Below are 17,611 nucleotides of genomic sequence, written 5' to 3' on the forward strand. Positions count from 1 at the left end.
GATTAATACTGGTGTATTATTCTCTTTGTGTATTTTTTTCATGTTATAAATGTATTAAATGTATAAAAAGAGACTGCAGGTTGAGGTTTTGCTGAGCACATTTGTGAAAGTCCTACACTGGATGTACAATCTTTGATTTTTTTTTTTTTTTTTCTATTACCATTGCAGTTTTGTTATTTTTATGTCTTTTTGTATGATTTGTAAGTGACCAGAGAATCAAGAGTAAAATGTCCGACATAATTAGAGGCAGAATTCTAAGTGTTTGTAATTTTGTGGTGAAATGTTTCAGAGAAATTTCTCATGTTTCTCACTGGGGTTCGCGTCCATGAAATTATTCACTTTTGTATATCTACAGCATTAAGAGCAGATATGTTATTGCCGTTTTCCAAAGACATGCTTAGTATTTCTCGACCTTCTGTGTTTATATGCTTGATTTGTTTCTTTACTGAGAGGGAGTCAGTCTGCTGAGCTATATTGACATGGCAGTGACAGATAAATATCCGAGTGTGTTCAATTTTTCATGTTAAGCGTAGTTCCCACTTCAGTGACTCAGAATAGCCGGCTAGAGAAGGGCTGCAACCGTATCATACACAACAATTTCTACTTTTCAGTTGTGCACCACGATCACGTCCAAAAGAGGTTTGGTGAGTCTCACAGTGAAACCTTCAATAATGCCATGATTGTCGCTTGATTTGAACAGGTTGACCTGTGTACACGAGGTCGAAATCTTACCACTATAATGAAATGTCGGGGTTTTTTTTGTTTTTTTGTTTGTTTTTTGTTTTTTTTCCATGTTTAGTTTTCATCATCTTTTTTTCTAACCCTTTTTTTTTTTTAATCAAATGGATGTCAAAGAAAAATGTCTGGGGAATTTCCCAATAATGACTCTCTCTCCTAATTGTGTGACTTTGTACTGAAGAAGTGGCTCAAGCCTCGCCATTTACACCAACAGCATTTTCTATGGAGTCGTCGTCCATGGACGCAAAGGACACGGATAGGAGGAAAATGTCAACTGATGCTTTTATTTACAGCTACAGAGACAACATTTTCACATGTAAAGGGAATTCAAAATATGATGGTGACCATGCTGGAGTATAATAAGTCACCTGCTGCTTTCATGTTGTTTTTGATCTATCTCTTTTTTCTTTCTTAAACAAATTTCAGTAGCTGTTTGGGGGATTTTAAAGGAATGATTGGTCGTCCTTTTCTCAATGTTGGCATCTGAATCTGCCAATAGGAATACAATGACCCTGTCTGAAGGCATTATATATCTATATATATAGATATAGATATAGATATAGATATGACAGATATAGGTATCTATATATCGATCTATAGATATATCCATCTATTTTTTTTTTTTTTATCATTGTTAACAAGTGCCAGTGGATGCTAGGATAGCGAATGACTTCTCTCCTCAGTTGTGAGGTCCATTACACAATCAGCAAAATGTATTTGCTTCAGACAAAAAAAAAAGTTCAATGTGAAATATCGGATAAAACAGAAGCAAAGGAGTAAATCCGTGGATATAAACAACATATCTGACTGGCTCTGAATAATATAAATACTGTATTAAGCCTCATTTTATGCATGTTTCTTGTGTGGGAGTGGAAGTGCGTATGTTGCTATTTTTTCTGTATCAATTCCAGTGCGTTTGTCCTCATTTGCAGCTCAAAAGACAGCACTTTGTCAATGTTGTCAACACTGACAGATGTATGAGTTTATGGGCACTCAGTACATAGCAACAATACTGCAGTTAACACACAAAAAAGTATGTATGTGTGTGTGTGTGTGTGTGTGTGTGTGTGTGTGTATATATATATATATATATATATATATATATATATATATATATATATATATATATATATATATACACACACATACATACATACACATACACATATATGAAGATGAAAAAATAACATCTCTGTGAGAGCAGATCTCTGCCAGCTGGAGATGTGAATGTTTTACAGTTCATGCTTGTCTACTGTATGTTTTTAGATGAGCATGTTAATCATGAGCCTCAAACTATATTGTATTTTCAACACAAATTAACATTACAAAGTGGGAAATATCATGTTCCTATTAACAGTTCAGTTCAGTTCGGTTCTGTTTCATTTTCTGGTGATTTAAGTTTAGTTCAGTTTCATTTCAACAGCCTTATTTCTTTTTTTTGTTTCATGTATCCACTACAGTTAGAGAGCGATACCTAATGTTTGCCACAGAAACTTTCAGAGGGGGAAACCTAATTGACATTAGCGGAGTTGCTACTTTCAAAGTGCAGAGCAAATTAAAGCTTTTTTAGCCTTTACTTTATTAATCACCTGCAGATGAACGGTTTTGCTGTAACCTTTCAATTCCCCGTGGTTAGCATCACAGCATAATAGAAAAAAAAGTTAGGAAAAGCAAGTTTTTATCTTTTATTCTTGCACTCGGTGCCTATCAAAGTTAGGAGACATGAGGCAGTCTGAGCAGTTGCCACTCCATAATTGAAATTATTCGTGCCCAAAATAACATGATAAATAATACTGAAATAGGATATGGACTGAAAACAAATTATGATTTTTTTGCTTGCAGTGAATTTTAATTAATATAGTGGGGATGTTATTCCATCTGATCCCCAGCATGATACTAACATGGTGTCTATACTTGATCTTTGAATCAACTGATCTCTTAAAGGCTGCATTCATTACCATGTTTAAGGTTTAATCATGGCTACATGGTAATACAGCACTTTTTTTCCTAAAGAGTCCTGGAAAGATCTGACTTCTGCAACTTAGTCACACATTGCTGACTTTTCTAAGCACAACACTTAAAACTAATCCAGTGAAGAGAGATTTAACTTGTAAATTTGAATTTAAAAAAATGCGACTTTGACCCAATGCAAAGACAAACTCTATCCCCTTTTTAAAGCACAAGTTTCAGGTTTTGTTCGACTTTTTTTCAGCGTCCATTTTGAAACCACTGCCATGCTTGCTTGTCAGACATGTTGGAGAGAGGAAAAAAAAAACCTTTCAGATTTGAGTTAACATTCTGTATACTGGTAGATGTAAACATTGTCTTCATGTTGTCGGGGTGTTATGAGTTTCTATTTTGTAATACTGACTGTAACTTCATTCCATCCTAATCTACTTTTTGTATTCAGTATGTTCAACATTCCACTGTAAATACTGTACATAAGGTTGAGATTATAGTCGGGATTTATTTAGGGACAATTGCATAGGGACCCTGTTCATGTAAAATATACCTATTTTGACTGCAAACATAGAGACTCGATGATGGATAGATGAAGTTGATACATAGCTTATTTCCAAAGTCCCACCTAAAAATGCTCCTCCGGTACGTTTTTAACATGCCACTAGCGGCTTCACTGTCATACAAAGGGGTGATGCATACAGTTTATCGATTTAATGTTATTGAAAGAAAATGAAAAGAGAGAAATTGTCTGTATGCAGCCATGTGAATGTATATTTCTGAGGGTGTTACAAATATGAAAAAAAAAAAATCTCTGTTCAATTGTGATGACCCAGTGAAGTAACTTGTATTTGTTTTAATCATTAAATGAGTTAACTAGTCAACCATGTTCTGTCCCAGTTCACTGATTGGATAGATGTGTGTTATCTGATTGAATATGGTTCATGTCTGCAACACATTTGTTATCGCTGTGTATTGATTTTGGTAATAGCAGCACTATACCTATATCTTTGATCAGCAATGTGTCCCTGTCGCCTCATGCAGGTGCTTAATTGGATCTGTTTTCCAGCTGTATCACTTCTTGTGAGACTTAAGTGTAAGACATAAATGGTTTGTTCTGCAAATAAACTTTTCTTCGGTTTGAACAAAGAGACCTCGATAGAACAATATTTAAATCCATATGTAGCTCTGCTCCCAGAACACATTTCTTTTTGGTCAAATCCTCAGAGCACAGAGAGCATTCAGGCATCCAGCCATTAGACAAAGCCACGGTTCTGCATCCCTGCATCCAATATTCAGCTCATCATTGCCGCTTCAGTTTTCAGAATTAAAAAGCTACAGAGGCAGCTACAGTGCTCAAGAAGGATGATTCTTTCCGGATGCATCCATGGTTCTCCTCATTGTTTGCTCCGGTTTTTGTGCCTGAGCCATGAGACGGATCTTATAGAAATCAAATGAGCACAATCAAATCAGATCAGGGATTGTCTTTCACTCCAAACACAGTATGTCATACAGGTATAGAAGGTACATCATTTTTGGTGCCAAAACAGCTCTCACCATTGAGAACTGAGTCATTGCAAAAAGCTGGAGCGGTCCTGGTTTCACATACTGATGATCATTTTATGTGAGGCTAACACGCGATAGATGAAGGGATACATATAGCGCATAAAAAGGCTCTCTGGTGGTTATTACAGTAGATCTTTGTGGATTTTTCCTTTAATTGTAGAGCAGAAACTATCAGGCATATGTTGATATTGAGTTCAGCGCTTAATGAAGCTACAGTGGAATGATAAGAGAGGCCCAGTGTAGAGCCAGACAGATCTGTCTCAGACTGTGGGACTCAAGTGCAGACATCTGCACTGTGCACATTAAGAAAAGCCCAGAATTTGCAGCTGTTGCCATCCATTTGCTAAAAGAGCCCTTTGTAGCCCAAGGGGCTTTGATGGCACATAGGCTTTTAACATGCATGGCCGTCTAGTTTTTTTCTCCTCGTAACAGAGCCGCCAGTGGAATTCTACAGCATTTCCTCTACCAAAGTTCTCTTAGGATGAAATATGGCTGGATTTATGCTTTAAAATATGTTCCTCATGGGCCGTAAATTCAAAAGCGTGTTTGTAAAAGCACCTCATTCGGTACGGGGTGTCACTCCATTCAACACAGGGTAAAATCAGAGAATTCAAATCACAGCTATGTAGTATCAAACACTGCAATCTCTGTGGAGAAAAACAATCTTTCTGTACCTGCCATGATTTTATGTAGATCAGTATGTTGTTGTTTTTTATACAATTATAATTCTAATATTACAATTCTCATATTTTATGATGCTAATAAGTTCAGACAAGCATTGTATTTGAAGCTGAATAAATCTTTTATTCCTCAGTGCAGCCCCTTGAGTTGATGAGTTTTCTTTTTGCTGGAGTCAGTCTGCTTTTATTGGCCACAATTGCTCACTAAACTCAGGATTGGATTCATAAAATTCAGCTTGCATTGGAAGAAAATCTTTATTTTGCTGTCGATAAACTAAGAATTTTATCTTTTCTTTATTCTCCATTCCAATTTAAACCATGTAATACAATGTGTAAAATAAAAATTCTAGCGAAACAATATCCATGGCCAACACATATTCTTTGTATTACAAAACTTCTTTGCAATTATACGATAAAAGCAATTCTAAAGAGTCGTGTAACACAGACAGAGACAAGGAAGGAACACAGACAGCCAATGCCATGAGTCATTAAACTAAAGTGATTAAATGGTTAATGAACAAACATGGAGCGTTTTACTCATTTATCAGTAAGTGACTTTTAGCTGCAGTATTTTAGAGCCATGAGGTCGATTTGCATACAGATCCACACACTGACATGAAAGAGAGGAAAATATGCAAGTTCTTCAAATGACTGGTGTTTCCATGCAACATCTATATTCGGTTGACTCTGCTCTGTAAGTTGCATTATGAAATGTTTCCTCAGTAAATATTGTCGTCGTTATCAAAAGAGCCAGCAACCTAACCTGTGTCAAATCCTGTAAAAGGTTTGCACTGTTGTTAGTCACTGAGGTATGTTTATGCATAGTTCTCCTTCTAATAACCTTTTTTTTTTTTTTTTTTGATAAACAGATTGTTCATGGCTTCTAGAAATCAGTTTTTGCTCTCGTTTTCCACGCGTTATCAGGTGGAAAGCACCTGATGTGGCATTTTTTAGGCCACACGGGTTTGTCCATGATAAAAATGCGTTACTGTAAAGGATGCTTTTGCTCTCATGTTAAAGAAGTTCAACGGCAGGGATTTTTATTGTACACTTTGCCAAGGTAATGTAAACTAACAGAATCGCTCCGCAGCCTTGCAAAGTATAGAAGATGCATTTTATCGCTTCAGCTTAAACAACTAGACCATCAGGAAATTTGGAGGTGGTCTCAAAGGTTACTGTACTGTGGTTGTGTTTAAAGGTAAAATATATTTGGTTTTAGGAATAAGAAAAATACAAAATGCTCTGAGGTGTCAAGACTAAGATGTCAAATTTCATGCCAATCAATCCAACAGTTGTTGAGATGTTTCAGTCTGGACCGAAAGCGGGGGCCCGACTGAACAACGCCACCCCTAAAGCCACACCGCCAGTGTGTAAATGCGACACCTCAGAGTGCGCTATCCTGCTCGCTCAGTGACCACAGTGTGAGCGTGCTCAAACCATCATCCATTTTTTAAAACACGTTTCTTAATCTTTCCCACCAGCGAGAATCAGGCGTGTTGCTGCCATCGTTATTGTTTAACATGCAGCTGTGTCTGAGGTGTTCTGTTATATGATTTAAATGGACACCTGCCGGCCAATCAGAAACAAGTATTTTCGGTGTCCGAGGTATAATGTTGCTTTAGCTCCTGCGCCAATTAATGCAGTAACATATTACTGTAGCATGCGGTGTTAATATACTCATTATTAGCGTCTGAATGGACTTCATATTAAATGTTGCTGTGCTATACGACATGCTGCCTAAGATTAGCAAGAAGCATGTGAAGGATTTCCAAAAATGTATCCCTCAGTATATATATATATATATATATATATATATATATATATGATACCAAGGTAATATCAATGACAGGTCAACAGCTAGAACAAAAAAAATACATTTTAAAATACCAGATATATGAGGCCAACAAACACAACTGTAGGGATATGAACTTATTTCCAATGTGGGCTTGCTGGACTGATCACAAACCTAATATTCAGAAGCCAGCTTTTAAGCTTTCAAGTATTTCTATTGTCAGGTTTTCAAACCACTGCTGGAACGCAGTTGTGTGTTTGTGGCCCAGCTGCCAGTGGGATCGCACTTTATTTCTCAGGAGCATGCAACTGTTTGTCTTATACATGAAGACTTTCACCATTTAATTAGCTATGTGCGACACATTATCATTCTCACTCTGAGAAAAATTTACTAGTACTATTACTATTCCATACTGCTACTTTGTCCTGAGTCTTGATGTTACTCCACTCCCACTCCAATTTTCTGCATTATGACTCTCGGTTTGCTGTTTTTGTCTCCTCAAACTTTGTCTCTCAGGCAACGAATGCCGCGATTAAAAATGACAAATGTTTCACTTGGAGCACCGTCCAAAACGCAAGGCACATAATTTGGAGACATGTTCCTGCCATGACCAAACCAGCGAAATTAAACAAAGAAAAGGACCCATTCACATCTCAGACTGACCTCACGCTGTTCTTTCCATCCCCTTAAAACCACTCTGAACAATGAGCTGTTTTTGCTCCACAATGCTGCAGCTGACTGAATGTTCACAGTGAAACAAACACTATTGTAAATGAATTGATCAGAAGTGGGGTCTTATGTTGCTAACGCTGACACCTGGCTCGCTGTTCATGCCATGTTTAGAGCTGATTAGGTGCTTGCTGTCCATTTGGAACTTTTTCAGTGCTTGTGTATTTGCTTTTTTTTTTTTTTTTGAATTAGTTTTGTGAATTCAGCTATGTACACCCTGACACCCTGAGCCTGCAGCTCAGTAAAACTGATTGCTCAATTGTTCCCCATTTCGTTATGTGAACCACTGTCGTTGCTGGGTATGCGTAAACTACCACATGCCTCTCCTGATTCCCATGAAGTCTCTATCGCCATCTTGTCATCTCACAGTGGAGTGAACTGACCAGCCGGCGGACTCGTTCGGAAGCAAGCACGTGATCCTCCCCCTCCTCCTCCCAAACCAAAGACACTGCTGCTGGGACTTAACCCAGGGCCCAGGGTTGTTTTACCTCTATGGTCTCCACTGGGATTCACCATCCCTGGGAACTTGGACTAAGAGTGCGAGCAGCTTGACGCTGCACTCCAGACTCGAAACAACAACTGAACCAAAGATAGTTCAAACAAAGATCTTCGGTGTTCAGATGATCATCCAGTGGGCATTAACGTTTATCATACATTACCTTCTCTCTCTTTGAGTTGCAGCCAGTAACCAGCACCATTAACATAATGACAAACCTGGTACAAATCTGAACTAAATTACTGACTTCAAAACCGTAGACAGCGTTACATGTCAACAAAACTACCATATCTATTATTGTATTTAGTTTAAACCAAACATTCAGTTTTTTTTATAGAACATATCTGCAACAGTAGGACTACAAAAATACATTGAATAGAATCTAAGTATTTTGACCAACACATAGTCTTTCTATTTGCAAACTTCTTTCAATTATAGAATAAAAGCAATTATTGAGTCGACTAACATACACAGAGAACAATTAATCTGTCAGAACTGAGCACATCCTCATTTCTTTGATATTTGGTCCAGAAAATAGTGAAATCATTCATAGAGCACACGTATAAAACTGACAATGCTCCATTGATCATCTGCAAACTGAAAGAAGATTGTTTATCAAAAAGTAACAACCCAGAAAGCTTTGTTTCCAGCTTTTATGTGCTACAGTATGTCAACTCATAATGACATACTGTAATTTATACCATTTTAATTCTTAAGAGGATTCTCGCAGCTTTTAATTGTGTCGCAATCGTACGGTGGCATAGGAACACGTTTTCCAATTTGTTTTCCATTGTGCAGAATATTTTCTAACATTGTTTGCTCAGTTTTGCCTTTCTTTTTTTTTTCGGTAAAACGTGTTTCATATATAACCTGATTGACTGGGCATGCAGTTTACACTGTCTAATGATAGACAGAGCAAGTCAATTCTATTTCCAGAAAATATGAAATTATAATGAATTTGCAATCATTTGGATTAACCCAGGATCAATCTGCTGAAATTATTATTGCCTATTATTTTGTAAACGAGACAGCTCGTAAACAAACTGCTCCGATCCCATGAATAAATTTGTTGGCATCTTGAGGGATGCCTGCAGTAGCTGCTGGAGACACACACACACAACCACGCGCGCGCACACACACACACACACACACACACACACACACACACACACACCCAGCTTTCACGCCCTCCCATTTTCAGAGCCAGTCATGGCATGAACAGCTCTGCTATCCAGCTGCGCATTAGCGTTCTCCAATTAAACCCAGCCATCCCAGGGCAGAACGAAAGGCCTAAACCCTCTGGTGAGAAAAGTGCTGACAACCCCCATCTACAAAGTCCTGCTGGGAATACTCTGTCCCTGTGACCATTTACCCAGCGTCAAAGAAGTTGTATGCGTGTGTTTATGTGTGCGTCTGCATGTCTCTGTGAGGTTTGAGATGGCGTTGGTGTGCAGACCCTTCATCCCTTTGTTTATCGCTGATTTTCCGCGCAGTGCCTGAGTGACCTCAGACACACGATTGAGCAGTGGCAAAGTTGCAGTGATCAGCTTGTTGACATTTTCTTTGATGAAGTGCATCATACAAAGGCTGTCTTTTCATGGCCTAAAATTGAAAAATCCCTTTAAATATTAACCTCCGAAGGAGCCGGATGATAAAACAGATTGGGACGGGCATTCTCCCTGAAAACCTGAATGACGCAGCGACTGGGTGTGGCCGTAGGAAAAAGAAAGCTAGATTTCAAGGACATGATTCCACCTTCTAAATTTGGTGCACACAATGTTAATGCATATACAATATACATCCTGTGCCCCAGGTATAATAAAGTACGTATACAGATTGCTCCTTTTATAATTGTAGGCATCGTTTTGTGATTATTTTTGGTGCAAATTCAAAAAAAAAAAAATGCACACAAATCTTTTGCTGAGCTGACTTCCCAAACAATAATGTAATGTGCCGATTTATTTCGTAATCCTAGTTTGTTAAATAAAGATATGATGATTTTTAAGATAGCATGCTACATGCATTTATTGAATTAATTTTACTTCAACTGAAATAATTGGGGTGAAATAACAGCTGATTACCTATTGGCTTTATTGTTAGTTAAAAGCACGTTCACAGCTAATGGGTTCCATAGTGATTCAGTTTGGAGAGGTGAAATTAAAGAATAAGGTATCGACACGCTCTTCATCACCAGGACATTAAGTGCACTCTGGTTAATATCGAAAAAAAATATACATTAACAATATAATCATTCTTCAGGTGAAGGACCAATTAAGTCCCTGTACAGTCTGTATTGACATGTGTCAACAAAGAACTGCAGCTACGGTCCCCAGGTCAAACTCAGTTCTCAGCTTGGTTTCCCTGGTGATCATCGTACGTGAGCCCTCTGCTCTTACTGGGAGAGAAAATGCATCGCAGGATGAGTCAAATCTCACTCAGCATCAATATGTCAGTTGAAATTAAAATTTCCCTGGCCCCCAGACATTAAGCTTAATAGGAAATGAACCTTCACCTGTAAAGAATCGCTAAAGCCACTGACTGCAGGGAGAGCTCTCTCGTCCACATTCAGAATGATTCATCAACCCAGTTTCCATGAGTTCCAGCGTCTGACAAATGGGACAAATGGGGTAAATTAAGAATCCAGTGTCTCCCACCCCCACACTCTCTTCCCTGACTATTGACTCTCACAGCTTTATCAGTGTACATTAGTGTCAGTGCCAGTCTGCATTTAGACTAACTGTGCCGGAGGAGGCAGCCCGTCAGCACATACAGGCATTTCTGTCGTCATGCAGAGCCAATGACCCTATGTCAGAAACAATCCTCGTCAGCACAGCCACTGGCAGAGGCTGTACTGCTCAGGCGTTACATGGGTGAGACTGCCCTCCACTCGAAACAAATAATGCCAGAGGGTAGTACATAAATTCAAGATGTAAAACTGCACTGGGCAAGATTTTTATGTCTAAACACACCAGGCTAATTCGTGGTAAAGTGTCTCGTCCCCCAAATTGCGATGCCAAAGAATTTACCTTAATGTCCAAATTAAATTAGGTGCCGTGGATAAATATACACCAATGACAGGGAGAGATTAATCAAAAACTACAGCATCTAAACTAAAGAATACAAATTATCTACTTAATTGCAGAGATAGAAAACACTAAACACATTAGCGTTGATGGTCTTTTGACTCACTCATACATTTGGTATTATTATAATGTATCACATAATGCTGTGTATACTCCACACACTTTCTCCCCTTTCATGTTTGAAAAATTCAAATAGTCACCTCTGGCCAACAACGTTTACCACTGCAGGCTAACCCCCCCCCAAAAAAAATTTTGGAATGTGCCAATTAAAATTTAAATGTGATTAGTTTTTTTTTTAAATGCAGCAGGTTTTTTTTTTTTTTTGGAATGGATCTTTTTTTTCTCGCAGTAGGAAATGAGACAGGCAGACGGAGATGAGGAGGCACTGGAGAAAATGAAGTGGGATGTGGGATCTGATTATACGCCAGGAGGGATACATGCACAGGTAGCTGCAGCAGCAGCTGACTTAACCACTCAATTATCTTTGGGCACCAGAGGTCATCAAAGAATATTTAATTGAGTCCAAAGCTCTACGTTTTACACCGCTTCATGTCTTGGGGAATCTGTAGCTGCGGACTTGTAGGCTTTGACCCCCAAACTCTGGTCTTTGAAGGTTCGGAATTACTGCGAACAAAAATAAATCTTCTCATCTGCTGCGAATACATATGCAGAACAAGCCATTGACTAGATTACAGTACAATTTGCAACTCCATCTTTGAAAAGCTGATCCATGCAAAAATGCAAACAAACCAACCGATCCTCACAACACAGCCAGTCGGGACTAATTCCCCTGAAGTCTCATGGCTGGTTGCCATGACGAGTCACAACCAATTAGTTGCCTCAGGAGCACTGGCTTTCTCCAGCAGCAGGTTTCAAAACCCGAACCTGAGGTCAGTCACTGAGCCCACATCAGCAGAACTGATATTGCTTTGTTCTGTCAATGTGTAAGTGGCATTTAAATCTCCATTTGAGAAAATACGCCTGAGGACTGGATCTATTTCAGATGGTGGAAATGCAAGAAGGTTAAAAGAAAGATGGATTTCTATGTAAAATACCAAAATACTAAACCAAGTGATTTGATAATCTAATTTTTGACATTATCGCATTTGCTCAGACATCCCCAGAGCTGTCTCACAGTGTGGTAACATGTTATTGCTTATGCCTCCTTTCCACATAGCTCTGTGCTAGTCAACTGGAAGTTCATTCATTCCAGTGGGAACCGCTATGATCTCCGATGTATTTGCAAAACTTTGTTTATTGTTTGTTTTTTTTGTTTTTTTTTTGGTCCGAAATTTGCCTCGAGTACGTTGAAAAATTTGAACTTTTGCAGCGGGTTACGGTCAACAAGTGTCTTTTGCTTGACACTGGGAAATTTTCCCTCTGTGCACAATGCCCCGTCTGTGACTCCAGCACTCCCTACGTTACCTCGTGATTTGGACAGCCGTCCACGCAGTCTGTGGCAATATTGGCTTTAAACTGAACAAACATTTTAGCATTTTGAGCAGACTGCAGAATCTGTAAGACCATAAAAATATATTTGCAAATACAACCTCCTCTGTTACCTTTAGCAACACAATGAGACCAAATCACCACGGGACCAGATCACGAGAGCATGAATGGACAGTGTTGCCACAGAAGGGGCTGACTTTATTAAGATTTAGGATTTTCTAACCTTACCTGCAGCTTCTTCCAGACTTCATTATCCGTGTTGCCACCATGTTGCAATGTCTGCTACCGTATCAGGAATCAGTTTGGCTCATGGAAGAAATCATCTTAGAAAACATGAATAATTGGCATGCGCGTGCTGTACTTAGGAGAATTTATGTTTTCCGGTTGATGTGCCTTGAGATTTTAAAATACTTTTGTTTGAGCTTAATTTGCTAATCAAAGTTGGAAATGTATTAGCATAGTTTAATGCTCGCTATGATTGACGACATGTTTATTTATGTCTGTCTCTCCCTGAAGATGATGAAGGCGAAGAAGTCTGATAATCACTCCAGCCTTTTTTCTAAATAGCTTTGCCATCTTGTTTTGCTGAGAAGCTGGCAGAAGCCATGGGGTTCAGAGGCACTGAGTACTTTTACTACTTGTTGTTCTTTATTCATCACTTTGAATGTTAATATTGTGGTGTTTGGTTTGCATTAACCACCCTCTGTGTACTTAATCATCAAATCACTTTTATCGCTGTTGCACTTGACTTGCCATGACATGAACATTTTTAGCCTATCAGGCTTCTTAGGGTTTGAATTTTTTGACATAAAGTCGACTCGTTTAAATCTCTGAATTGGTTTTCAACCAGTTTTATTATTACCAGCCGCGACTGTGTGGCTGGAATCGTGAGTATGTGTGTGTTTTCTGTGTGTGTATGTGTGACCATGGCAAAATATAGTCCTGGAGACAACTACTGTAGCCAGAACTACCACAGAGGTGGTTTAGAGTACTTTGGCAGGTGCTTATATGTCGGTCTGTCTGTCTATGGACATATTTTGTCTCCGCGATAGGTTCACAACGGTGCAATATACACTCACCAAACTTAACAGGTGTGTAGTTGAGATGGGTGTGATCCGAGCAACGTCAATGGAAGTAGGGGAGCTACAAGAACGGACGGGGCCATTGGCACCCCACTTTACGCCCCTGGCCCACATTTGTTTTAAGTTGTGGATCACTGTGTCCGAGGCTGGTGTGATCCTATCGCAGCGTGGTCTCTTCTTTACATCTGTGACGTGACATAGGTAATACTCAACAGCTTGTATAATTGCAGTAGCACATACAGTAACCTCTCAGTAGAACAACGTTCGGAAAATGTTATGCTTTCACTTACACATACGTCTTGGGGCTATGACAGCTTACACTCAAAGCAGGACAAAATGCAAGGAATGACTCGCCCTACATGCGCAGGTATTGACAGAAGGACTTCCTGGCATGTAGCATCTTGTCAAAGGTGATACATGAATGTTCATTGAAGAGGTTCCCCTTCTTCTAACGAATAGCTTTGTGGGGTAAAAGCTTCCTGTTTGAAGAGAAGGTATTCAGCAACAGCAAGGTGATGCCTGGCTACTTGGAATACTTGGAATTACTTGGAATAATGTGGTTCTTAACAAGAAAATACACGAGAAAACAAAGCCCTTCTTTAAACTTCAAATTAAATAGCTTCACCACAAAGCTTAACTCACAATCAGGGGATCGGGTTGCTCCTTGCTTCTGCCAAATCTGTTAGATATGTTTTATTCTATTTGTTTTTGGTTCTAATAATTAAGATGATATTCTTTAGGAGACAAAAAACTCACTGTAATTATAAAGTATTTGTGACAGATATTTACAGAGACGTTTTAGTGTACACATTGCATAGCTGTGTGCTGTTTTCTACCATTTCAATGACAGAGTTGCATGATGTTTTTTTTGTTTTGTTTTTTTTAGTGGCCCTGGGGCCTCAAACTGCAGCACTACATGTGTCCGTGCCACTGCATGGACACATGCAAAAAAAAAGGACAGCCTCAACAAAACATATCTATTAGCTGACTGCAGTGGATGAGAAGTATGTTATGTTGAAACACAATTCATGGGATTATGATTTTTTTTTTTTTTTTTGGAAGAATCACGTGAATGAATGATGACCAGTTGGACCGCCCACAGAGTGCCGTTGTCAGAGGACATAGCTCTAAACACAGTCTTTTATCTGAAGGGATTGAGTGCTTTAGTGGATGGTTCGCTACTGCAGAACATGGACAATCACTGTGTTTGGATAAAAGGCAAGCTTAGAAGATGGAATTAAAACTGCAATTAGTTTATAATCATTGCTCCTATCTATAAAAGCTTACTGATAATTCTTCAAATCTTCAAATACAAGAGGAATGATAATTTTTTATTCTCATTATTACAGATAAAAAGTAGAATTTCACCTAAAGAAATAAAAGTATGTCCGGTACAATACTATTTTCTCACACCTCCTTGGGTAAATAAATGAAAGCAATGGTTCTGCCTCCTATTCAAGAGTTAAATGAGAAGATTGGTACCACTCTCATGACTGTATGGTAAATATGGAACTACTGCCAGCAGCTGGTTAGCTTGGCTTACCATGAAGACAAAAACTGGGGGATCCAGTTCTGTCTGAAGGTAACACAATCCTACCAGTGCCTCTAAAGATCTCTGACTGGCACGTGGTATGTATCTCATTTTGTTTAATCGGTACAACATTTTTTTCAATTATTCAATGTCATAGTGGTATTATTTCAATATTTCAAAATGTTTAACCGTGGCTCTAAACCAATTCTGTCTTCCATCGCTGAGATAGCCGGATATCTTCGAGGTCTGCGATCCCACAGACATGTATAAGATGGACGGGAAAACCAGGCGGAGGCTGGCTAGATGGCAACTCCCTGCAATGAGAGAAAAACTGCTGAGTGCAATAAACTTTATTCATCCCCATAGGCAACAAACACATGCTACAGTATACAACGATGCATCAGCTGTACACACCATTCAGGGATACCGATACATAAAAACTCTACCCTCCAGTGCAGCAGAAAAACATGGTCTAGTGGGTTGTTAAGAAATGGAGTTGCGTTTCATTTATTGTCGTTAAATTGAGTTTCAGCACTTGGGAGTGATGTTATAGTACATGAGGAAAAGCCTGTTTTTTAGAGTTGGTTAAATTGCTGAACCTGATGAAAAGCTGTTGTGTTATATATTGTAGAGCAAAAGAAGCGGTGTTAGTGTTCTGGTGTTCTATCTTTATATTCAAGGACCTGTTTCATCTACAGTACTGTTGTCATAGTGAAGTTGCTTATTTGTGTGCTTTTGAAGACTGGGCAAATTTGAATAAGAAGCCGTTAAATTAAAAAGCAGGTGTTTCGCTGCTTATTAACACCTTTTTTTTCTCCAAAGGCATTGGTGTTGGCATTATTGACACAGCACAGGAAAGACATTTTACGAACTGAGATGTTCTTTTCAGATAACCACAGACGGGCCCATAGCTGTGTGACTCACCCTGAAATTCCTTGTGTTTTGACACATCATCCGTCTTGATTGGCAGAAGTCAAACCTGTCCTCAGACCTGGGTACTTTTTGCCCTTGAGCAGCCAAAAGGCAATTAGCCAAAGTAAAAAGTTGTCACATATCAGCATTACCAGGATGAGCAAGGAGACGGGAACACTGTAGTGGCTGCAGAATTGGTTTTGGTAATATTCTGCGGAAAGTCAAGTAATCAAATTTGAGATGAGGGAAGACCCAAATTTAAGTATTAATTATTCCGTGTGAGTTGTAACATCAGGCCCATTGCCCAACCTCTCCAAAGTGAGTTTTTGGCTACCTCACCACAGAGCGGCTTATTTAGTCTCCAACACTTGTTTCTAACAGGAACTTGTGAAATGTATCTGCTAAAGCTTGGGTGACACGTTTTAATTAAAATAAAAATCATGCTGCTGTATTCAGTTTATAGAAATAACGACAACAAACTACAGCGAAAGCGCATGAACAGAGCTGCAGGGCAGGCTGAAAATACCTGCAGGTCTCACAAAGAAAAGCTGCACTCGACCGATGAATAAAAAAAAGCCAAACAAAAAAAACCATCTCTCAACATTATGTACGACATAAAAAAAAAGAAAGAGTATTCACACATTTCGTAGATATGATTTCAGAGGCAAACTTTCTATCTGACCTGGAAGACTATTCAATGTTTTGAACAGACTATTCAGTTTTTTACGCTATGAAACGAATTCTTGCCTTGGCATCTTCTCAGGAAATTGACATCAGTTTCAGAGGTGGCTCTTTTGTCCAAGGTGTTAATGGGATCGGTGGGAGTGAAGAGATCATCAGAAATTTGTGAAAAGGGGAATTTCAAACAGGCAGGTGTATCTGATATTAAAAACGGACCACTAAGGGAAAACAACTGTTCGGATTTTGTTGAGTGAAATGAATTAACAACATACACAAAGCCCAACTGAGACTAAGAACTAATGTAGTCAGTGTAGTTGAATCAATGTCTGTCTGACACAGTCTCCGACAGAAACTGAACTACTGAGCTTCACGTAGTGAAGAACTGTCATTAGATCACATCATGTTGTGCATTTGGTCGTGTGATTGTGTCTACCTGCTGTAATCATATGCTGTTATTTTTCTGAATGGCGAAGACCCGTACCAGAGCAGATAGCATTATTTGAATGACAGCAGCTCTCAGAATGTTTTCGAGCAGCTTCATTGTGGAGGAGCGTGATATGATTTTGTGTACCCCATAATTATGAGCCTGTTCTTCCATCAGGTGATGTGTTTTATTCTTGCGGGGGGCCATGCTGCCGTGAGTGTCGTACCACTCGTTTCCTGTTGTCTATTTTCAGGCCAGAATGAATCAGCTTCTCCTCTTTTTTTGTTCATTTTGACACCCGACAAAACTCATCGCCTCTAAGGGAATTGGAGTAGAGGGTCTTGTTTTGTTCTGGCAGTTCTTTCAGGATTGGCCATCAATCAGGTGATCTATTGTGTTAGAGAGGGACCTTTCTCTATTGAATTCAAGACTTGCTGCAATAAGCAGAGATACAAAGGCATTGAAAGTTTGCAGGGTACATTATAATCT

At 39.0% G+C, this 17,611-nt stretch overlaps 1 protein-coding gene across 2 annotated transcripts in view; it reads left to right on the plus strand.

Moving 5' to 3' along the window:
* Window positions 1–17,611, plus strand: part of nectin1b (nectin cell adhesion molecule 1b) — a 139,106-nt gene that overhangs the window by 71,547 nt on the left and 49,948 nt on the right. The window lies entirely within an intron of this gene.

Source organism: Xiphias gladius, chromosome 7 (genome assembly GCF_016859285.1).
Source record: "Xiphias gladius isolate SHS-SW01 ecotype Sanya breed wild chromosome 7, ASM1685928v1, whole genome shotgun sequence".
Lineage (NCBI taxonomy): Eukaryota > Metazoa > Chordata > Actinopteri > Istiophoriformes > Xiphiidae > Xiphias > Xiphias gladius.